Below are 24,422 nucleotides of genomic sequence, written 5' to 3'. Positions count from 1 at the left end.
TATAGCCATGTTGGAGCTTACTAAGGTTTACAGTATGACATATTGAGCTAAACCTGATTTATAATAGATTGCTTTCAAACACACCAAAAGTTTTGGTCAAAGAGAAAACTCTTACTCAAGTAGTTGTAGTCATTGGGCTTATACAACACTGTACAGTACATTTTTTTTCATTTTTTCTAAGTCTTGCTAAATTAAACTGTTAAGAAGTAATCAACTTTTCTATTTTTTAACCAGTACCAAGACATTTTAATGATTACTACTTTGTAATACAGTTTGAGATCTAGTAAGAAAAGGCCAGGGCAGCAAGGTAATGCAATGGATGGAGCACTGGGCTTGGAATCAGGAAGATTCATCTTCATGAGTTCAAATTTGGCCTTAGACACTAGCTGTGTGACCCTGGGAAAGTCACTTCACCCTGTTTGCCTCAGTTCCTCAACTATAAAATGAGCTGGAAAAGGACATGGCAAACCACTCTAGCATCTTTGCTATGAAAACCCCACATGAGGTCACAAAGAGATGGACATGATCAGAACAACAGAACAATGAGGTCCCCTTATTTACCAATTTTTTACATTATTTCTTTAAAATTCTTGACCTTATTTCCTCAAGATAAATTTTAAAATTATTTTCATCTAGTTTTATAAAGTGACCCTTTGTTCATCTAAGTCATATAAAACTGAATATGTAAATTAATTTATACAGGATTGACATTTTTACCACATAGGCATGGTCCAGTGTTGTAGCCATCATATTAATATCTTTCCAATTGTGCCTCCTTCTTTTTATTTCTATAAAGAATGTCTTATAGTTATATTCATATGATTCCTGTGAGTATCTGGGTAGGTGGAGTCCCAGATATTTTATATTCTGTAGTTATTTTACAAGGAATTTCCTTACTCTTCCTGCTGGATCTTAGTCACAGAAATTTGGTTATTTTGTAAGTTTATTTAATATCCTCCTACTTTAATTATGTTATCAATTTTGATTTCTAGTTCTCTACACAAGTCATCATGAAGGGGGTAGAATTACAATTTGGTGAGGTTTTTTTTGCCCCTACTTATACTTCTCATTATACTTATACTATCATTTCTAGAGTATAATATATTACATAATTAATTAAATTAATAATTTAATACATAAATTAATTAAATAATAGTGGAGACAACAAACACTCTTATTTTACCTCTAATCTTTTTGGTAAAGCCCCTGTCATAGTGTGTCTCCAATACATATGATGCTGGTTCTTCATCTTTGCTAGAGATTATCATATTAATGAATAGCCCATTTATTCCTAAGTTTCTTCATGTTTTTAACATGAATGGGTGTTATATTGTCAGAAGCTTTTTCTGTATCTATGTGGTTTTCATTGGTTTTGTTATTAATATGGTATATTATGTTTATAGTTTTGCCATCATTGAACCAATATTGCATTTTCATAACTCCAACCTTGTACTTCTGTATAACTTTCTAAATATGCTAATATAATTCATTTTTTAAAGTTATATCTTGTATTTTGCACCTACATCCAATAAAATATAGTTTCCTTTGTCTGCTTTATCCCACTCCATAGTTTAAGGATCTAGATCATATTTATCTGACACAATTTGGTTGGATTCTTTTCAGTCCCTTTCATTCCCCAAAGAAATTATGCAATATCATAAATAATTGTTCTTTGCATATTTGATAGAATTCATTTGTAAATCCATCTTTTCCTGTTTGTCCTTCTTTAAAAAATCCCTTTCTGGCTTATTCTAATTTTTTTTCTGAGAGTGAGTTATTTAAATTATCCTGTTCTTGTTCTGTTAATCTGAACATTGGAGATTTTTGTAAATATTCATCTGCTTCCATTATCAGTTTTGTGGGTATGTAATTTAATTAGACATATTAAAATAAATCTCTTTATGTCTTCATCATTTGGTGTGAATTATGTTCATATTTTATCATGATAATTTGGATTTCTTCCCTTTTTGCCAAATCAGACAATGGTTTATCAAGTTTATTTTTAATGTCTTCTTTTTATTTATTAATTCAAACGTTTTTTATTTTCAGTTTTGTTTATCACTTCTTTGGTTTTCAGAATTTCTATTTTTGTATTTAGTTGGGGTTTTTTACTTGTTGCTTTTCCGCATTTTTAGTTGCATGCCCAATTCATTGATCCTGTCTTTCTTTTCTTTTGATTAAATTGTTCCTTAAGGGAAATATGCTTCAACTGCATTCCAAAACTTAATGTGTTATCTTATTATTGTGATTTCTTTTTTTTTTTTTTTTTCTTTTTTGAGGGGGGTTGGTGATGTGTCATTCGCAAAATGACATGGCTAGTTTTTGTGTTAAGTGTCCGAGGCCAGATTTGAACTCAGGTCCTCCTGACTCCAGGGACAGTGCTCTATTCACTGCACCACCTAGCCACCCCCCTTTATTGTCATTTTTTTAATGAAATTATTTATTTTTCTATGATTTATTCTTTGACTAATAAATTATTTAATCAAATAATTTTGTCTTTTAAGCTTGAATTCTTTCTGTATATACCTTTTATTGAATATGATTTTTATAGCATCATGGTTAGAAAAAGATATGTTCAATGGTTTTGCTTTTCTGCATCTGTTTATGACTTTTATGGCATTTATGCATAATCAATTTTTGCAAAGGTGTCATATTTAGCTAAGTAATATGTATATTTCTTTTTATTCTCATTTGGTAATAGTTCTATATCTATCATATATGAGTTGTCTGAATCTTCAGATCTTTAACTTCTTTCTTTATTATTTGCTATAATCATCTAGGTATAAAATATGGCACATTGAATCCCCCAAATATAATAATTTTGCTATCAATTCCTCCCCATAATTCACTTAATTGTTCTTTTAAGTACTATATGCTGTGCCATTCTGTACATATATGTTAAGCAGTAATATTATTTCATTATCCTTCATTCCTTTAAGTATACTACACTTTCATATTTTTACTTTTGCCTTAGCTGGAATTATGACTGCTAACCCCAGTTTAAAAAAATCATTTAAAGCATAATAAATTCCATTCTGGCTCTTCATTTTAATTCTACATAAATATTTATGTTTCAAGCATATTTCATATAATCAACATATTGTTGTATTCTGAGTTCTATGCCATTCTGTCGCCATCTTCTATTTCATAGGTGAGTTTATTCTATTCATATTCATAGTTATGATTGTTGGTTATATATTTCCATCTACCCTATACTCATACTTCTTTTTCTTTTTTCTCCTTTCTTCCCTCTTTGTGGAGAAGAAAGAGATGGAGAAAGAGGAATCTGAAGAACAGTAATAATCCATTATTGAAGAAGTCCATATCAAGCTTAAATCCAATTTCTGATTCTTATAGTTTCTTTTTCTCTTTTTAATCCTTCCTTTATTATCTGCTCTTCGAAATGATATTTGTTTTGCTTGTCACTATTTCCTCTTCATCTCTGCTTTCCTTCTTATGCTTTACTCTCCCTTCTCCCTGTCTCCAACAGTTTTCCTATTTAGTTGAATGTATTTCTATACAAACTCATATGTGTGTGTTTCATGAAATGTTTACTTCCCCCTCCCATTTCTACATTTTTGTACCCTTTTCCTACATCCCCCAATTTTGCAAAATATTAACTTTCTCTTCCTTCTTCCTCTTTACTTTTTTTAGTGTATTCCTTTACTTTTTTTAGTGTATTCCTTTTCTCTTCTCTTCTCTTTCCTTTGAAAACTCACAAAGTAGAACATGACAAGACCCACAGCCTATGTTTGTTATGTGTGTTATATAACGCCCCCAGTGACTCTTGAAGACATTAGGATTTTGGAGATATATTAGTCTTTTGCCCCCTTTTAAAATATAAATACTTCATCATTGTTTAACATCTTTTAATTGCTCTAATGTATTGACCTTTTAAGTTTCTACTGACTTTGGTAGTTTCATTTCAAAATTTTCCCTCTAAATTGAATGTCTGGTGCGAGGCCCTATCCTCTGTCCCAGTCTATGCCTTTTGGTTCAGTCTTCTGTTGATTCACTGTGGGTGGTAGCCTTGACCCATCTCTGTCTCTTTCTCTTTGAAAACCCCCAGTTGGGAATTGGTTTCTCCTCCCATTGCAGTCTTGTCAGATGTGAGTTGGATATTGAACTCCACACTTGTCTCAGGCCTCCTTCAAGACCCCCTCGTGTGGGTGATCAGGAGCTTAGTCTTCCTCTATAATTGCTAGTAGTGCATGAGTGAACAGACCCTGTCTTCCTTTTCTATTCTGACAGCTTAGGGCTTCCCCCCATTACCAGAGCTCCTGAAGGCTTGCAACTCTCCTGATCATTCCTGATTCAGGACTTTTACTGGCTTAAGAGCCATTTGCCAAAGCATACATAGGATTGAAGGCATGCCCTTCTCCCAGACCTTCCCTCATGAGACTACTCTCCAGCCTCTGCTGCCTTCTGGCTGTCTTTTCATGCAATTTTGGACTGAATGGAGGATCTTCTATATCCCTTTGGTTTTCTTTATCATTTTTTTTATCTGGAATGCTTGTCAGATATTCTCTGGTCACATCACCATCCTAACCAGAAGCCTCTCCCACCTGCCTTTTCAAATTCATCTCACCATATCCGTGCTTCAGTAGGTTATTTTCTGGGCTGTTAGAAGACTTTGAAATGCTCGACCACTATCTGGATAAAGAAACAGCAACATGCTATTTGACTTCTTTCAAGAGCCTTTTAGACATCCTGCTGCTTAAGAATATCTGTAGAACCATAAAGATAGCAGTGCAACTGGATCAGAGCTCTAAAAACACCTCATTAACTCTTTAAATGTGCAGAATGCCTTTCACATAGTGGGCATTTAATGGTGCAGAGAGAAGGGTAGAGAAAAGGTTAAAAAAAAGAAATGTACATGATAATTTTGCTGTATATTTGAAAGGAATAGCAAGTTGTGTATAGTAGATTTGCAGTTCCATGTGTAATCATCTTTTTTTATTGTGCTAGGTTATGGAAAGTCTTGTTTCATTCCATAAATTAAAAATAAAATAAATGTTGATAAATGTGCACAGATAGAGACAGAGATAGAGATATAGACACACACATATCTCACTCAATCACAGATTTCACTCGGGGAGATTATCTAGCCCAACCCTCTCATATTGGGTTGGCTTGTAAGGCACTGTATGAGATACCAGGAATATGAGTAGGGAGGGGGGAATGAAACAGCTCAAACCCTTAAATAATTTACATTTAATTTGAGAGTGCCACTGTTTCTTCATATGCAAAATAGGGGATTAGGATTGTAAAACTCCCAAGTTTGCTTGCAGCTCTGATTCTATGCATTTAACCTTTATACTGATGGCAAGTACTAATCTCATGATGTATATGGGGAAACAAATCTGCAGAAGTATTTTTGTGACTTTCTTAAGGTCCCACAGCGTATCAGTGACAAAGCCAAGAAGAAAATACAGTTCTCCTCCCCATCCCTGTTTAATGGATCACACATCTTGAAGTTCATGAAACACACTGGGAGAAATGCCATGGTCACACACCATTGTGCTTTCTCCACCAAGGAGTGGAGCAGAGGCAATAAGAATCTCACATGAAAATTGTACCAGTAAAGTTATTTACATGTTGGGATCATTATCCAAGAACTATTTTTGGGTCAAAGTGACATACATCTATCCATCTTCTAGTCAGAAATATGCTTCTCTGGGAGACAAAAAAAACCACACCCAGCTGTTATTTATGGGAGCTGTTAGGAACAGAACCATGAATAAAAGTGCACACATCAAGGATGACTATTTTCATATGGTGTCAGAAAATATTTCATTGTAGTGGCTTCTTTTGAATGGAGGCCAAAGCCAGAGCTGGAATTGGAAAGGGATTTTTTTTACAATGAAGTGTCTTGAAAACAGATTCATGTCTATATTCCTATGAAGCAGATTTACACATATTTCTCCCTAACTAAAACCATAATTAGCAACAGAAGTCTAGAAGGTTCTCTAAGCGATGGAAATGACATTGTGGAAACTTCAAAAGACTATTAGTTATATGGTTTACTGAAAACCTAACATTTTATTCCATCTGATATTTTTACCATTTCTACTTTTATTATTTAGGTCCCTGGGAAAAACCAAAGACCAGAAATACTAAGGCTAAACAAAATACAATCAGAATTGGGAGGACCTCGAACGTTGTCTCTAAGATTTCTAGAAGGTTATTTCTAGTAGATATGAGGAAACAGCAGAGAAAAAGATGAAATAAAATGTAAACTCCTTGAGGGTTTTGACTATTTCATCTTTTCCTTGGTATCTCCAGTGTCTAGCTCAGTGTCTTCCAGTCCAATGTATTTATTAAAGTCTTTCCAAGTGAAAAATATTCGGTGATAGGAATACAAAGACAAGATGAAAAACAATCCTCACCCTCAAGAAACTTACATCCAATAGCCATAATTTGTTGTATTGGATTGATTTGTTCAAGTTGACACAGGTAGAAAGTGGATGATGCAGGATCTGACTGAAGATTTTATAATGTCAATTTCAACCTTCTACTGCATTACATAAAGCACACAGAACAAGAATGGGAAAATTTGAAAAAGTCTGAATTCTTTACAATGCATTGTCTTTGTTCTTCATGCTCTGTTTGTCCTCCCAACTAAGACGCTGACAAGTTGATGTGCATGCAAAGAAGGGCAATAGTGAATGTGAAGGGTCTGGAAACCATGGCACCTGAGGAAACAATGGAGAGGACTAGGGACATTTAACCTCGATAAAAGAAGACATGCATTCTCCTCAAATATTTGAAGGTCTATCATATGGAAGAATGATGAAATTTTTTCCTATGTAGCTCTCTAGGAGGAAAGAACTCCTAAGGTCAAAGCTACAGGGAACCAGATAGATATCATCTCAACATTATCTGTAGCATTTATTCCATGAACTTTAAATTATATTTTTTAAAAAACAAACTTCAGGTCATTCTCAATGAGTATTATTGACCCTTACCCACAACATTCTTATAGGTTCTTACAACTCAGTTGAATTCATCTTTGCTTCTCTCCACCTTTCGTACATGAATTTTTCAGATATGTGATTATTGGAGCTCACATCGGTGCATATGCTCCTTCCTTTCCTTCTTCCCTTCTTCATTTAGATAACTTGTTTTTGTACTGAAAACATATATATATATATATATATATATATAGAGAGAGAGAGAGAGAGAGAGAGAGAGAGAGAGAGAGAGAGAGAGAAAGAGAGAGAGAGGCTGTTATCCCTCTTGAACAATTTTATCTTTTGAAATCCTTGCCCTTTTGAGGATGATATTTAATTGAAAGAACTTACCAAGACCAAGTAATGAATAGAATATTGCTTGCTTTCTCAATGGATGGAGGGTTGGAGGGAGGGAGAAAATTTGGAACTCAAAATTTTTTTAAAATGTTAAAAATAAATAAATAACTTTTAAAAAATAACATTTTTAAAATATCTAAGTAGTTTAGTTAACCAAGAGCTCACACTGACTCAACATTATAATTTGCCTATTATTTTTAAAATGCTAATCTACCCTTTAATTATATTAATCAAAGCATAAGTTCCTGAAAAAGACAGGATATGGACCTACAGTAGTCTGAAAAACAACACCGACATCACTATGTTTTATTTTGGGTACTAAGCTTGAAAAGGAACAGTGTTAAGTGGAAGTACATGCAAAGAAGGGCAAGATGATAGGGAAGTGTGTGGAAACCGTGGCATCTAAGAAAACAGTGCAAAAAATTGGGATATTCGGCCTAGATAAAAAGATGTGAGTTCTCTTCAAATATTTGAAGGGCTATCTTGTCAAGAAAGACTTACCCAAGGGGTAAAACTAAGGTTAAACCTACAGCAAGGCAGATTTCAATCATCTCAATATAAGGAAGAAGTTTTCAAAGAATAGTCGAAAGTTGGAATAATCTACCTTGTGAAACAATTGATTTCCTTTCCTGGAGGTACTCCGACTAGGGTGACCATATCTCAGGGAACTTGTTGAGAGTTGTGCTTCATTTGGAAGGTTGGACTAGATGAGCCCTTCTTAAACTGTGGGTCATGACCACATACGGGGCCATGACAAATTTGACAAGAGTAAAAGGTTTCTGAACATGCAACGACCAAAAATCAATCCAAAATCAAACATGTAATGAATCAGAGGTGTTTCTGAAAGCACTTGCCCATGTTCTTTTAAACAACTTCACTACAACCTTGGATCTGAACACAAAGCAGGTACACTTTGCATTGTACATGCTATCAGGCCATGCGAGTCAATGAACACTGATGAAATGGAGAAAAGGGGTCATGGGTGGAAAAAGTTTGAGAAGTCCTGGACTAGATGACTTGCAAATTGTCTTTCACTGCAAAGATTCTACCCATGTTTCCTTATTCAGCCATATTTCCAAACCTTCAAACACATTTTTATGAGTTTTTAAAATTTCTTTACAACAGACATCATAAAAGATGATGTTATCATTAGGGTGGGTTTTCCCAAAGAACAAGCAGATGAATCAGAGTATAGTAAGGTAGGAGAAACATCGACTTCGCACCTTGGAGACTCTACCCACATAGATCTCTGCAACCAATATTGTGGTGGTAGTCAAATCCTCATCACAAACAATAACTAGAGTTATAAGACCAGATAACTTCACAATGATTCCTTCATGATCTATTTCAATAATTGGGTCAAATGTCAACCATGCTAGGCAGTAGATTATACGAAATGGAATATTTTCTTGAGAATAAATGTCTTCAAGTTAATGTCTATTCATATCAATATTTCATTTTACTGTAAAAGACCCACCTCCAATCTAAAGCTTTTGCTAAAATTACAATATTCTCAGACGTCTTCAAAATAAGAGGTCACATGTCAAAATGTAAACACATATACACACACATGCATACATACACAACTTATTTCTTTCCATGAAAGAGGAGTATTTAAAATACTCAACATTCACCAAAAATACAAATAAAACTTAAATTTAGCAAAATTCGTTTCAATGATTTAAGCCACGTGAACCACAGCAGTTCCTAAATAAAATTATAATCAGGCATAACAAAAATAAAATATAAAGTAAGAGAATTGAGACAATCTTAAGAGGAACTCAAAAATGATTCCAATAATAAAGTAAATATGGGAACTATGAAACTATTGCAACTTAAGACATGACCAATGTAGTAAATTAACATACTCATTTGAAAAATATTTGCCAATTTTAAAAATATTTTCTTAAAGTAGGATTATAATGTCATAGAGTGCTATTCACCTACAGCTCTTGTATTTTTGTTAAGCAACAAAGAAAAATTCCAAGTGTCCAATAAAGTCCAGTAATAATATTTCAAATAAAATGGCTGTGTGATCTGATCACTCCAAAGAGAAGATATATTCATGTCACCTAAAATTTTCACCTACTTTTAAGTGAAAAAAAGAAATAAAAGAAAGATTTTTTTTTTCTCCAACTCACCCCTACTTAAAGATTCTCTTCATATGGCACTTATGGATATAGACACTATAACCAAATCACTCTGCTCAGAAGGTTTTTTGCTGTTTAAATAGAGATTCATGATCACGGTTTTCATCTTCAGCTATCCTTAATAGTACAATTCCGAAAATAGTGGCAATTCCCAGAATAAGGTGACTGGAAGACTAGAGGCACATTATGACCAGGGCTAGGCAAAAGATCTGGACACTGTCCAGGTGAGGTTGGCTTTGCAGTTTATATTGGCTTAAGTGAGATTCATTGTCCATATTCTATGGCCCAACACTTAGGTTACATTCACTAAAATAGGATGCTCTTGGAATTAGGACAGCTTAGCCCCCTACAGAAATCATTTGCTACTCAGAAACCATCTAGACAACTATTGACAACTCATGAGGGTTCAAAGCAATATGCTACAGACTTGAGAGAGCAAGGCGGGAAAACAACAATGATGGAGAGAAGGAAGGGCTTCAAGGTCAATCCACTGAGGGTGTTCTGTCTTCCACAACGATGTGCTGAAGCCAGCTTGAACTAGGATCAAGAGTCAATTGTTCAATTCTGGGTGAACATTTACACCTCAGAAACCGACAAGGTGTACAAACCAGGGCTTGATTTATTGCTTTGTTGACTGTCTCGACTTCAGTGAAAGAAAAAATATTAAGAATGCAAATTAAACTTAATAGCGTGCTGTGTACATCTTCCCCCTGAAGAGCCAATAGTTAAACATTTACCAGCGTACCCTAACCTATTTGGCATTAACAAGTTGACAATTCTTTTATCTCTCAGGTTCTATCACCTTCATACATCCTTTTAGTCATACTGGCTTTCTGTCTCTTTTCCACACATCCAAGTTCCTACATGTGCTGGTTTGCACACAGGATCCCCAGTCCCCGGGTCTGAAATGAACTCTGTCTGCCTTACAGAGTCCAAAACCTCCTTCTAAATACAGCTCAGGTCCTACTTCCTATAAAAGGCCTTTCTTTATATTTCCCAGCTAGGTATTAACACTCTCTCTGTCTTGAAATGAATTTGCATTACTTTCTGTATACTTTTGTGTACGTGTCTTGTTCCTCCAGCAAAATGTAAGCTCCTTGAGGCTGTCCAGTTTCTGTCTTTGTATCTCTACTGTCTAGCACTATGTTTGTTGAAATGAATTAAATCCCATCAGGGTTGTGAATGTATCTGGGATTCATGAAGATCCATTGATTTCCAACAGGAAGCTCTTATGAAACAAAAGCACTAGAAAGCTTCCTGCAATAAGCAATACAGCTCTATGAAACCTTGGTAGCCCAGAATGCTCTTTACCATCCCTAGTACCCAAATTTTCTCCACCAGCACCACAAAGGCTTGGAAGTGGTTTGGGGGGCTCCTACTGGGACCAACTGGAACTTATTGGTGCTCCAGGGTTGCTGTCTTAGATTTCTTCTTAATCTATCTAGTTCTGAAAATAAAAGTTGGTTCAACCAGAGAAATCATAGAATCCTACATTTAGAGCTGTAAGGAGCCTTATAGAACAGTTAATCCAACTGCCTCATTTTACAGATGAGGAACTTGAAGGTCAGAATTCAAATCCAGGTCCCCACCCAATAAATCCAGAATTCTTTCCACTGTACTCAAAACTAAATACTTTTCTTTTGGATTAAGCAATTTTTAATTTACTGAGTCAGGCAATGGACACTTCCTGAAACCAGAAGATAAAATGAGGTTCCTAGTAACCATTTCTTTTGGTTTCTTTTTCTTTTAGATTAGTGGAAAATTGCAATTTTGTTGAACAATACCACTACTTAAGAAATAATTTTAAAATTGGGATGGAGGGGGGAAGGGGGAAGGAGAGAAAACATAAAGGAGCCTGAAAGACTTGGAAGTGAACAAATTTGGAGTATAAAACCTCATAGGAAGTGTGAGCAATCATTATACTTAGCATCTTTTCATCTTCAAAGTCCTCTACAAGCTCAAAGAAATAAATCTCAACATAGCTCTAATAATACCATCTGGCAGTTACAGCATACCTTTCATTCATGAATCTCAAAGCAGTTTATAAACACTAATTAATCTTTACAACTCTTCTCAAAGGAAAGAGGGTACCCATTTTAGAGAGGCATGAAATGAGAATACAGACCACCCAGAAAACTGGCAGCCCAAACAGGCTGAGACTATGGTTCCAGGGTATTATTCTTAGGTTGAAGATCTTAAGTCAGCCATTTATACCATAAGGTATACAAATATTTGCAAATGGAGAAATAGAGGGCAGAAGAACTTTCAGAGTCAGAGAGACTCACAGTTTGAACAAGGAAACTAAAACCTATTGGATCTCATACGTCATAGAACATCCGGGTTTAAACCTCATCCCTACACCCATTCTCCATTATCATAAAGCAAAGGAGGGTCAGGTGAAAAAAAGCACCCCAAATTAGACTACAGTGTTCACCTCAGAGCTGTGAAATAAGTGGAGTTTGTATTCAGGGACCCTTTATAAATATATCCCTTCTGAGTTCCAAGAGCTTTCCAGGACATTGCTGGACAGTTCCTCCCAGTTCAGAGGAGAAATGAGGGGAATTACCAGCAAGGAGCTGAAGAGAGGAGCCATTCATATATGGGAAGGAGGGTCAATGTATACAGTGACAAATTTGGTAAGGAGAGAACTATAAGGACAAGGAGCAATTATTAACACGTAGCCCAAACAGGCAAAGGTCAGAGTTAGGGGGCATGCATAAGTGGTAGAAATAATTCACAATCTGAAAGGATGAGGGTCAAAAGGGACAAAATTAGTAGGTGTTTTTACTGTTATAAGGAATCATTGGGCATTGTCCTTGTCATTTGTCCTTAGTTCTTGAAGGGAGGTGATGTAATGACTTGCAGTGAATTGGATTTAAGTGAGGGAGGGCTGTGCAAAGTCACCAGCCTCATTTTCTCCTTCAGTCATCTGGGTCAACACTGGTGTAAGCTATTCTAAAAGGCCAACTTTCCAATTCAATGCACTAAGCTCAATAATCATGCCACCATTATTTTAAGACACATACCCTTTATTTTATGCCCAAGATTCACTATTTAAAGCTCCCTCTATAGAAAATAGCTAAATTAATGAGTCTGACAGACACCCCTGTCAGAGACATAACTAGAGTGGGAATGACTAGGGCTTTGATCCAGAGAGCCAAATTTAGAGGGTACTGACATGACTTTCAGTCCTTCAGAGCTTAATACCTAGTTATCAAGATTAATTAGGTAAAATAGAAAGCTACCAAGTGAAAATCCAGGAAGAATTCCTTCCTGCCCTGTTCTTATCCCCTCCATCAAATGAGGGCCATTCCCTATCTTGGATGGGACTGACTTCAAGCACAAAAATTTCTAGTTATGTCTCTGACCCCCACTTTGGCAGCCAACCTCTCAAATTCTATCCATTCTTTCTCTCCTTCCCCAAATCAAATTTACCTATACCCAATTTCCTCAGGACCTTGACAAGTCAATTTCTGATGAGATGTTATTGGATCTTAATGACTTGTATTTGCATTTATTTGTATTTTAACTAGTCTTTAAAATCTTGATCTGAAATAGTGATGAATGTGAGTATTTTCAATATTTATTGTAATTTTAGAAATAAGAAAGCAAGGACCAAAAAGATTCAGAGACCATCCCATGCTCTGTGACACAGATAGGAAGTAAAAGTTTTGATCCAAGTGCCCTAACTTCTAGCACAGGACTTTTCATGAATTTAAGTATTTCCTAAGCTTCTATCATGAGCTCACTTTCCTTGACAATGGATGTTGTTATTTGTCCTTCGTTTTAAAGAGGAACAATGACATCACAGATGATGTCTTGACTTGCTCATGAATAAGATTTAAGTGAGGCAGAGTTGCACAAAGTAATCAGCCTCACTCTTTCTCCCAGAGTTGTCAAAGTCCAGTAGCAGGACAAAAGTTAAGACAACTGGCAATGGTCCAAGATGCAGTGATTGACCTCGGCAATTTCAATGTCTGACCAAACTCTAAGTGCTTCACAGTGCTTACTTTGGCCACCTTCATGGCCACTGGAACAAATTGTTCTCAGCTGCCCATTCCACCAGGGAAATGAGGATAAGACACAATCTGTGCCCTCTTCAAGCTTAGAGTTTAATGTAAGAAACACATCAGTGAACTATTTAAATGACAAATTTTGGATTTATTATTTAGTAGTTCCGTGACCTTGGCAAGACATTTCATCCTTTGGGACTTGGTTTCCTCATCCAAAAATGAGAGAGTAGACTTACTGATCACTAAGGTACCCTCTGTAATGGTATTGGGATTTGAAGATCTTCCATGCACCTTGTATTGGCAAGCAAACAGGTACTTAACACCTTATTTCAAGTTCATGATTGTATCAAGTATTAAGATCCAGAACTTGTGAATCCCACAGTGGGATGAACTTGCTGATATAACAGGAAGGGGCAGAACAGGGAGGAGCTAATACCATATGTAAGGAAAATCCCAAGCTAGAGACCCAGAACTTCTGAGAACTGAATTGAGAACTTCTGAGAGCCAGCCAGAACTGCCAGGAATGAAAACTGCTGGGAGTCGGAACTGCCGGGAACAAGAAGCGGGGAGGCTGAGGAGCTACCATGAGTGAGGAGAGGAGGATCCTTGCTTGGGGAGCCTGTTTTGTTTTGAAGGCTTGGGAATGTGTGTGTTTGCTGCATTGACTATGTATACCAACTTCGTGGTTACAGTAATGACTTTGACTTTCTGATTTTGCAACTCAGTTTCCTGGTATTTGAATAAATGCTTTGGTTCTGTCCTCCATGTGGAGAGCCTGTTACATTTTGTGATTCATAATTACACCAGCACATTCATAGCCACCATGGGCATGGTGAATATCACATTTCTGGTACAACATGTCAACAAGCATTTATTAAGCACCTGCTATGTATTAGGCATTGTGCTAAGTACTGGAGATAGAAAGAAAGATAGTTGTTGACCTCAGGAAACTCAGTTTAACTGGGGAGACAACTTGCAAATAGCTATGTACAGACAAGATATATACAGCACAAATTGGAAATAAACAGAGGGAAAGTTATAGAATTAAGCGAGAATTAAGGAAGGCTTCTTGTGAAACATGGGATTTTATCTGGGACATGAAGGAAACTTAAAAAAATGGAAATAAAGAGGGAGAGAATTCCAGGCATGGAGACGACCAAGGAAAATGCATGGAGCTGGGAGATACAATGCCTTGTTCAGGGAACACTGAGGAAGCCATTGCCACTGGATCACAGAGTACATTGGGAGGGAGTAAGGTATAAGGAGACTTGAAAGGTAGGAAGGGACCAGGTTATAAAAGGCTCAAAAAGTCAAACAGATGATTTGCACTTGATTCTAGAGGTACAAGGGAGACAGAAATTAAATAGGGGTGTAACATAGTCAGCCTTACACTTTAGGAAAATCAATTGACAGTAGATTGGAGGATGAACTAGAGTAGAAAGAGACTTGAGGAAAAAAGCCCAATATTAAAGGTATTGCAATAGTCAAAGTGTGAGCTGTAACAGGATGGTGGCAATGGTAGATGGGAAAAGGGGGCATATTCAAGAGATGCTGTGAAGATAGAACCAAAGGGTGTTGGCAACAGATTGGATGGCGGGGTGGTGGTGGGAAGAGAGTTAAGAGTTTCGGATAACAGCTAGGTTGTAAGCCTGAATGACTAGAGGGACAGTAATGTCCTCAACAGTAATAAGAAAGTTAAGAAAAGGGGAGGGCTTAGGGCAAAAGACAAGTTCAGTTTTGGACTTGTTGCATTTAAGATGTCTATGAGACATCCAGTTCAAGGTGTCCAATAGGCAGTTAGAGATGTGAGATTGGAAATTAGGAAGGAGGTTAGACCTGGATAAGTAGATCCAAGAATCATTAGCATAGAATTGATCACTGAATCCATGAGAGCTGTTGAGACCACCAAGAGAAATAACATTTCTGACATACCATAATTCTTTAGAGGGAGTCACTAAAATGATAAGAAAAACCAGTATGTTATTTTGGAGGGGGGGAGTCACAGAATCATAGAATTTAAGAGTTGGAAGGGAACTCAGTGACCATCTAGTACACATATGTAAAGGAATCTCCATTCTAACATACCAATCACTGAATGTAGACATCCAAGGAGGAAGAACTCATCACCTCTCCAGGTAGCTTATTCTACTTTTGGACAGCTCTAATTGTTAGGAGAGGCAGCTAATCGGCACGCCAGGACTGGAATCTGGAAGACTCATTCATCTTCAAGAGTTCAAATCTGGTCTCAGACACTTATTAGCTATGTGACCCTAGGCATGTCACTTAACCCTGTTTGCCTCAGTTTCCTCATCTGTAAAAGGAGCTGAAAAGGAAATGGATAACTGCTCTAGTATTTCTGTCAAGAAAACCGCAAACGATGTCAGGAAGAATCAGACACAACTATAAGCAACAACAACAACAAATTGTTAGAAAGCTTTTCCTGATATTCAGCCTAAATATGTCTTTTTGCAACTTACACCCTTGCCTTGCGATTCTGCTTTCTGGATCTAAACAGAAAAAGCTTAAACCTTCTTTCATATGCCAGCCTTTCGAACACTTAAACACAACCCCCTTGAGGCTTCACTTCTCTAGGCTAACTGTCCCCAATTCTTTCAAATGATACCAGCATAACATGAACTCAAGGTCCTTGACCATTCTGTTTGTTCTCCTCTGAACATTCTACAAATAAATGTGTGTGTGTGTGTGTGTGTCTAATATATGTACATGTAATATAAATCAATTAAATATATAAATAAACATAAAAGTTTACAAATGTCCTTCTTCAATGATGGAACTCCAAATTGAATACAATGTTCTGAATGATGGCTGATGAGAAGAAAATAATGTATGACTAACTATTGTTGTCGTTCAGTTGTGGCTTTCTTGTGTTGTGGTTTTCTTGGCAAAGATACTGGAGTGGTTTGCCATTTCCTTCTCCAGCTCTTTTGACAGATAAAGAAACCCGAGGCAAATAGGATTAAATGATTACACAGGAAATATTTGAGGCCAGATTTGAACTCAGGTCTTCCTGACTCCAGACCAGGCACTTTATCCACTCTGACACCTGTGTGACTAACTATAACCTCCACATTCTTGAAACATATGCCTCTCTTAATGCAGCCCAAGGTTGCATTAGTGGGTTTTGTTTTTGATCTACTGCTGTCTAATGTTGAGTGTGTGAAGTTCATTAAACCCCTCAGCTCTTTCCAGAACAAATGCAACCTAATTAGGCTTCCCATATGTTGTACTTATAAAGTTGTTGGGGTTTTCCCTATAATAGCAAACATTCATTGAGCATTTACTATCTGTCAGGCACTATACTAAGTTCTTTACAATTATTATCCTAGTTGATCCTCGCAACAATTCTGAGAGGTAGAAACTCTTATTACCTATCCCCTTTTTACAGATAAGTAAACTGAGGCAAACAGGAGTTAAGTGATTGCCCAGAGTCACATAGGCAATAAGTGTCTGAGGCTGAATTTGAACTTAGGTCTTCCAGACTCCAGGCCCAGCACTCTATCAAGTGTAAGACTTGGCATTTATCCCTAATGAGTTGAATCTTATTATACTCTGCCCTATGTATACTCTAGCCCAGGGGTGGGGAACCTGCAGCCTCGAGGCCACATGTGACTCTACGTCCTCAAGTGTGACCTTTTGACTGAACTTCACAGATGCTGATTTGTTCCCCACCTGGACTCTAGCCTAGCAAAGGATCTTTTTGGATGCTGACTCTCATCCATGGTGTGAGTCACCCCTCCCAACTTTGGGTCAACTGCCAGTTTGATGAGTATGCTTTTATCTAGGTTGACAATAAAAATGTTAAGCAGCACAAGATAAAATACAGATCCCTAGGGACTCCACTGGAGATCTGTCGTGTTGATACTGAACCAGTAACAGCCATTTATGCATCCAGTCATCCAAACAGTTCTGAATCTATCTGGCTGTAATATCATAAAATCCATATTTCTCTGTGTTCTCCACAAGTACAGTATGAGGTAGGTATATAGGTAGGTAGGTAGGTGGCCCAGGGTTAGGAAGACCTAAATTCAAATCTGGTTTTAGACATTGACTAGCTGTGTTATTCTGGGTAAGTCACTTAACCACTGTTTGCTTCAATTCCCTTATCGATAAAACAGAGATAATAATAACACCTACTTCTCAAAATTGTTGCTAGGATCAAAGGACCTGATAATTGTAAAGTGCTTAACATAATGCCTGACCCATAGAAGGCACTATACCTTGTTGTTTTTGAGTCAATTTAGTCATGGCCAACTCTCCATGACCCAATTTGTGGTCTTCTTGACAAAGATAGTGAAGTGTTTTGCACCATCCTTTTCAAGCTCATTTTATAGATGAGGAAACTGAGGCAAACAGGAGTAAGTAAATTGCCCAGGGTCACATAGCTAGTAAGTGTCTGAGGTCAGATTTAAACTCAAGAACATGAGTCATCTTGACTTTAGGCACGACACTTTATTCACTGTGCCAACATAATTATTAGTACTTTATCTAAAAATTTACTAAAATCTAGGTACACTATATCCACAATTTTTCCCTAATCTACTCATTTAGTAATACCATCAAAAAAGGAAATGAGGTTAGTCTGGCACATCCTATTCTTGATGAAGCCATTCTTGACTCTTTGGAATTACTGCTTTCCTTTCTCAATGTTCTCCCACCATGTCTTTAATGATCAGCTCTAGAATTTTTAGGAATTGAAATTAAGCTCAGCTTGAATTCAATTAAATTAAGCTATAGTTTGAAGACTCTGTTCTGTTTCTTCTTTTTTTATACATAGAATTGGGACATTTGCCATTCTCCAATATTATAGTACTTATCCTGTTTTTCATGATCTTTCAAATCCCTCTGACAGTCAGTGACTTGGTAGTCAACATCTGCCTACTCTTTCAAGACCTGAGTATAGTTCATCTGGGCTAGTGACTTGAATTCATCAAAGGACTTACATGGTCTCTCACCATCTCCTTATTATCTTGGGCATTAATTCCTTGTTGGTCATTTTTGTTCTCTCAATTCCAATATAAAAGTTATTCTATTAACAGAGAAAACATAAACATAAAAGCTTAACAATATATAAACATAAAAAACTGAGAAACTCTGCTGTCTTCCTAACAGTTATCACTGACCCATTGTCCTCTCCCTTCTTCAGTACTTCTTTTTCCCTCAATGTAGATTTTGAAACTTTGTCGTCCTTAGCTCCCATTTCCAAACTCAGTCTCCTTCTTGACATTCCTGACACTACATTTATGGGACTATGTCAGAAATCAGTTCCTCCTGGTTAGTGAAGATCAATTCCAGAATTTCATTTCTCTTTATTTGTTCCTCCACTTTTTGAAGGATGAAATTATCGCTTTTGCTGTTGTTGTTCAGTCTTCTTTAGTCTTGTCCAACTCTTCATGACCCCATGTGAAATTTTCTTGTCAAAGATACAGGGATGGTAGGACATTTCCTTCTCTGGGTCATTTTACAGATGAGGAAAGTGAGTCAAACAGGTTAAGTGACTTGCCCACAGTCACACAGCTAAGGATAAGGCCAGATTTATCAGGAAGATGAGTCTTATCTCCGGGCTCAGCACTCTATCTACAATGCCACTTAACTGGCATTATCACTAGGAAAAATCAAAAAGTCATTAGCTGCTCTAACTTTGGCAGAGAATGTCAGCAGATGCCTGTATAATTAAAGTAAGTCCCCCATGTCTATCTTATTATCTTATGCTCCAATGACAAAATCACTTCTACTTCTCTCTCCTTATTATGCTTCTCCACACCCCTATTTCTAGATTTCCTTACAAGAAAATAGCTTCTTAGTATTCAATGTTACCCTAATACCACCCTTTTAGATGTTCTATTTTTTGGTATATTCATCCAGAGACACAGGAGAATCATGGGCTTTATCCCACCCAGTCTCTCACCTGATAGATTTTGTAACCCCATTATATAATTTTGGGGAGGATGTTATCATTCTTGGGAAAATTAATCTTTTGGCTGAACCTAGCCTAAATAGATCAGGAAGAGAGTAGGGAAAAGGAAACCAGTTAGGGATTGTTAAAATAGTCTCAGCATGAAATAAAAGTGGCATCAATGAGAATGGAAAAAAAATGGATATAAGACATGTTGAAGGAAAAACTTTAAAAGACTTAACATTTCATTAGAGGAGAGATAATATAGCAAATGGTTCTTTATCCATTCAAGACTCAGAGTCTTGAAATCCTTAGTTCAAGTCCTATCTTTGACAAAAACTAAATCTCTGACCATGGGGAAATTTTGGTTATAAATTAGGTTATAAAATTCAGGCTACTGAGAGGTTATATCTTCTCAGTGCTCCCAGGTAACTCTAAAAGGTTATGAGTTGTAGACTGGTGGCCAACTGCCGGTGGATGGAGTTTTCAAACAGGGAGTTCTCCATAAGGATGAATTCAGAGATCAAAACCACCCACATTCTTTAAACAAACAAACAAATAAAAAACCTTGGAGGAGACTCATAGAATTTGAAGCTAGAAGAATTTTAAGGTAGAAGGGACCTCCCAGGTCAACAAGTCCAATTCACTCATTTTATTGACATGGAAAATGCCAAGTCACTTGTTTAAGATCACAGGACCAGTAGTTGGCAGAGGAAACCCAATATTCAAACTTAGGTCTTCTGACGCTAAATCCAGCTTTCAGACAATATTTACTGTGAAGATCTGAGCATGAGTGACTCAGAAAATGGAAGTTTACTGATGGAAAAGGGAAGACAGCACAATGCAGAGCAGTGTTTTGTTTCCCAAACTATCTGGATACTCTACAATGTAAATAGAAACCCACAAAGTAAATAAATTAAAAAGCCACCACTGCTAGCAACAATTTTCCTTCTAAAATACTAAACATGAAATTATGTGTCTGTCAAAAGCATTTATGTACAGCAATTTTTCTTATGAAAATAAACTTAATTTTCTCTTATTTTGCTCTGAATATTTTCTAAATCTTCTTTATTGAGGGAAGGAGGGAAGATTCTACATTCTTTTTTTTTTTGGAGGGGGAAGGCAGGGCAATTGGAGTTAAATGACTTGCCCAAGGTCACAAGGCTAGTTTTGTGTTAAGTGTCTGAGACCAGATTTGAACTCAGGTCCTTCTGACTGCAGGGCCGGTGCTCTATTCACTGCAACATCTAGCTGCCCCAAGATTCTACATTCTAAGCCCTTCTCTTCCCTCCAATCCCCATTTCAGAAATTATGGGTCTTCCTCATTTGGGAAATACTAGTTAAGAATATTTATTTGAGAGTCCAGGGACCTGGATGCTAGTCCTGGCTTTTAGCATACATTCACTGGCTTGCCTAAGTCAGGTCACTTAGGCTCTTTAGGTCTCAGTTGTAAAAATAAGTGGATTGATTGATGACCTTTCCCAAGGGGATGAGAGAGTCTTCTAAGTTCTCCACCTTTGTTAAGCTTCTATTATTTTATACTTAAGACCTATTCTTCAAGTCTGAGATTTAGGAGTAAATTTCCATTGAACCAAAGAGATTTGCCCATTTTTCTAGTAAGACAATTAAGTTCCTTGGACAGAGCTCTTAGAGAATCAAAACCCCAACTAGCTGTCTAATCCATATCAGTACCACAAACTCATTTTTATCACTCAGTCCTTTAAGGAAAATTTTTCTATTAGTCTAGGGATAAGCTAAGGTCATTTCTTTTTATAAAAAAGCTAGCAAAACTGTCTCAGGCAATACTATTTCTAAATAAGGACAGTACATATTACCTGCCTCCCTCAGCAGCCCTCAAGCCACAGGCCAAGGAAGGGGGGAGCCCCCATGTTCTTGGAAAGTTAAATGAGTGTAGAAGGATCAACAGAACCTTTAGGCCAGGAGTTCTAAGTTTTTTGTGGATCACAGACTCCCATTAGTAATCTGGTCAATTAGCCTATGGACTCTTCAAAATAAAATTTTTAAATGCACAAAACAAAATAAAGGATTATAAAATATTTTCAAAAAAGAAAACAAATACTCAGACTGCAGGGTGAGAAACCCTACTCTTGGATCCTATTCCCTTCCTGGGGCAGAACTCGAGCTGCCAGACTTTGGTTACCTATATATAAGGTCAGGCTTCTTGACTGACCTTGAATGAGACCACACATAAATTTCCATTGAATATTGCTTCTCAAGAGAGAAGGTATCGGGGCGGCCAGGTGGCTCAGCGAGTAAGAGCACCGGCTCCAGTGTCGGGATGACCTGGATCAAATCTGGGCTCAGATACTCAGCACCACACCCAGAAATAACTGGCCGTGTAACCTTGAGCAAGTTACTTAACCCCAATTGCTTTAAAAGAGAGAGAGAGAGGGAGAGAGAGAGACAGAGAGAGAGACAGAGGGAAAGAGAGAGAGAGAGAGAGAGAGAGAGAGAGAGAGAGAGTGACACAATGGAGGGGAAGAGCAAGAAGGTGAAAGGGAATGGGTCAACCTTACTCTCATTGGATTTGTCTTAAGGAGGGAATAACATACACACTTAATTGGGTATCTTACCCTTCAGGAAAGTAGGGGGGAAGAGGATAAGAGGGGGGATGATAGAAGGAAGGGCAGATTGGGGGAGAGGGTAGTTAGAAGCAAACACTTTTGAAAGGGGACAGGGTCAAAAGAGAAAATAGAATAAGTTGGGGGTGGGATAGGATGGAGGGAAATACAGTCATTCTTTCACAATATAACTACTATGGAAATGATTTGGGTAACTACATATGTACAACCTATATTGAATTGCTTGTCTTCTCAGTGGGGGTGGGTGAGAAGAGAAGAAGGGAAAGAATTTGGAAATCAAAGTTTAAAAACAAATGTTTAAAAAATGTGCTTTGCATGAAACTGGGAAATAAGATATAAAAGCACTGGGGTATAGAAATCCATCTTTCCCTACTAGAAAGTTGGGGGGGGGGAAGGGGAGGATATAAAAGAGAACAGATGGAGGGAAAGGGTACTCAGTAGGCTCACTATCTTGGGATGGGGGGCAGGGGAAAGACGGGGAGAAAATTTTGTAAGAAAATTTTATGGAAATGAATGTTGAAAACTAAAAATAAATGAATAAATTGAAATATTAAAAAAATTTTAGAAAGAGAGAGAACAGTATCAGATAACAAAAATAGCCGGCATTTCTCCAGTACTTTATGGCATTTTATAAATATCGTTTCCTTTCATCCTCAAAAAATTCTTGGAAGGTAGGAGCTATTACAGATGAAGAAACTGAGGCAACCAGAAGTTAAGTGACTCACCCAAGGTCACACTGCCAGTAAATGTCCGAGGCAGGATTTGAGCTCAGATTTTCCTGAGACCAGATCCAGCATACTAGCTGCCTCCTGTGGTCAAAGGTTCATAAAGTGCTGGAAAGGACCACAGAGGTCATCTAGTCTGTAGTCCTCACTTTAGAGATGAGAAAACTCCATAAAATGTCAGAATCCACTTTCATGATCTCTCCAATCTCCGTGGAGCCATGAAACAAGAAGGGCCTTCTAGAATCTCCTTCAAATTCCTCGTTTATCTTAAAAGGAAATTGAGTCATAGAAGATGAGAAAGTAGCATTGTACTTAGATTGACAGAGGTACCCTTTCTCATCAAGCACATTTTGATATCAAAATAACATTGAAAATTGAATTTAAGCTTTGCTTTCTTTTCTCCATTGTCATTCGATCCTTCAAGCTTCATTTTTTTCCCTAGAAGTATTCATTTTTTTTTCTTGCAGCTTCAGATCAACATTGAGTTCTGTCATTTTTATAGAAGAATAACACTTCTTCAACTGTAAAATGCAATGGGATTGGAGTCAAAGGACCCTCATTCAAATCCCCACTTATGCCCAAATTGTTTAACATCCCTGGGTCTCAGTTTCCTCACCTGAAAAATGAGGAGGTTGGCCCTCTGATAACCTGCCAGCTCTAATTCTATAATCTTATGGTTTTATGATTTACTTAAGGTTATAGGAACACATATTCACAGCTGGAAAGGGCCTCAAGGTCATTTGGTCCAACCTCCTTGTTTTATAGATGAGAAAACTGAGGGCCCAGAGAAATGAAGTGATTTACCCATCATAATACAAGTAATACATAGTGGAGTTGCTCTGACCCTAAATCCAACATGCCATGATGTCTCTCGGTTATGCCCCCAAAATAGCTAGATTGTAACAAGACCAAGACCAAAAACTGGACCTACCAGGAAGGTCCCATTTGGTTCTTTTCCACCTCTCTGTGCTGCCTCTTGGCATGACCGGGATCTTGCCAAAGGAAGCAAAGATGTTGATTTCTTTACACTCACACGCCCATTCCTGGCTCATGAATAGACTCACACTCCCTCACTTTTAATTCAGGGCAAACCAAAAGCAAAACCTAGCCATTTGTTTCCAAGGGCCCGGAGCCAAGCCAGCTGACACAAGCATGTTTGAGGAGTGACAGCAACAGATGGCAGGATCACTCGTCAAGTCCCTAACAGCTCTGAGGCTGGTCTTTCTCATCTCTTTTCTTTTGGGTCTCTGCCAGCATTGGTATTAGAGAAACAATATGGTGTACTAAGAAGAAGAGCCCATGAGAAAGAAAGGTCTAAAATCAGAAGATTGGAAATTGAATCCTGGCTCAATGAATCTTTCATTCAGCAAATCCTTATAAAGTGCCTACTATGTACCAGGAACTTTGCTAGGCACTGGGGATAGAAAGGCAAAGAGTGACACAATCTTTACTCATAAGGTGCACATGTGAGAGATGACAAGCACATTATATACGTATATGCATATAGATAATATATATTACATATGTGTGTTTATGTGTGTATATATATATATATGTATAGGGTAGCTAGAGGTAGCTAGGGTAGATAGAGCACAGAACTTAGAGTCAGGAAGACCTGAGTTCAAATCTGGCCTCAGACATTTACTAGCTGTGTGACCCTGGGCAAGTCACTTAACCCTGTTTGCCTCAGTTTCCTCATCTGTAAAA

General features: G+C 37.3%; 1 long non-coding RNA gene across 1 annotated transcript in view; it reads right to left on the bottom strand.

The window, feature by feature from the left end:
* The window catches only part of LOC138156365 (uncharacterized), a 39,651-nt gene extending 15,854 nt beyond the window's left edge, over positions 1 to 23,797 (bottom strand). Inside the window, exons 1-2 of the long non-coding RNA XR_011167131.1 lie at positions 23,647 to 23,797; positions 6,969 to 7,132 (exon numbers count right to left, since the gene is read on the bottom strand). This is a non-coding gene — a long non-coding RNA (uncharacterized lncRNA). The remainder of the gene's footprint in view (positions 1 to 6,968; positions 7,133 to 23,646) is intronic.
* Positions 23,798 to 24,422: the final 625 nt, after the last annotated feature.

The sequence above is a fragment of the Petaurus breviceps genome, unplaced genomic scaffold (genome assembly GCF_028583685.1).
Source record: "Petaurus breviceps papuanus isolate PSGF00001 unplaced genomic scaffold, PetGlider_PUasm1.0 154, whole genome shotgun sequence".
Lineage (NCBI taxonomy): Eukaryota > Metazoa > Chordata > Mammalia > Diprotodontia > Petauridae > Petaurus > Petaurus breviceps.
Note: the sequence above shows the minus strand (reverse complement) of the source record. Positions and strands in the feature narration are given on the sequence as shown.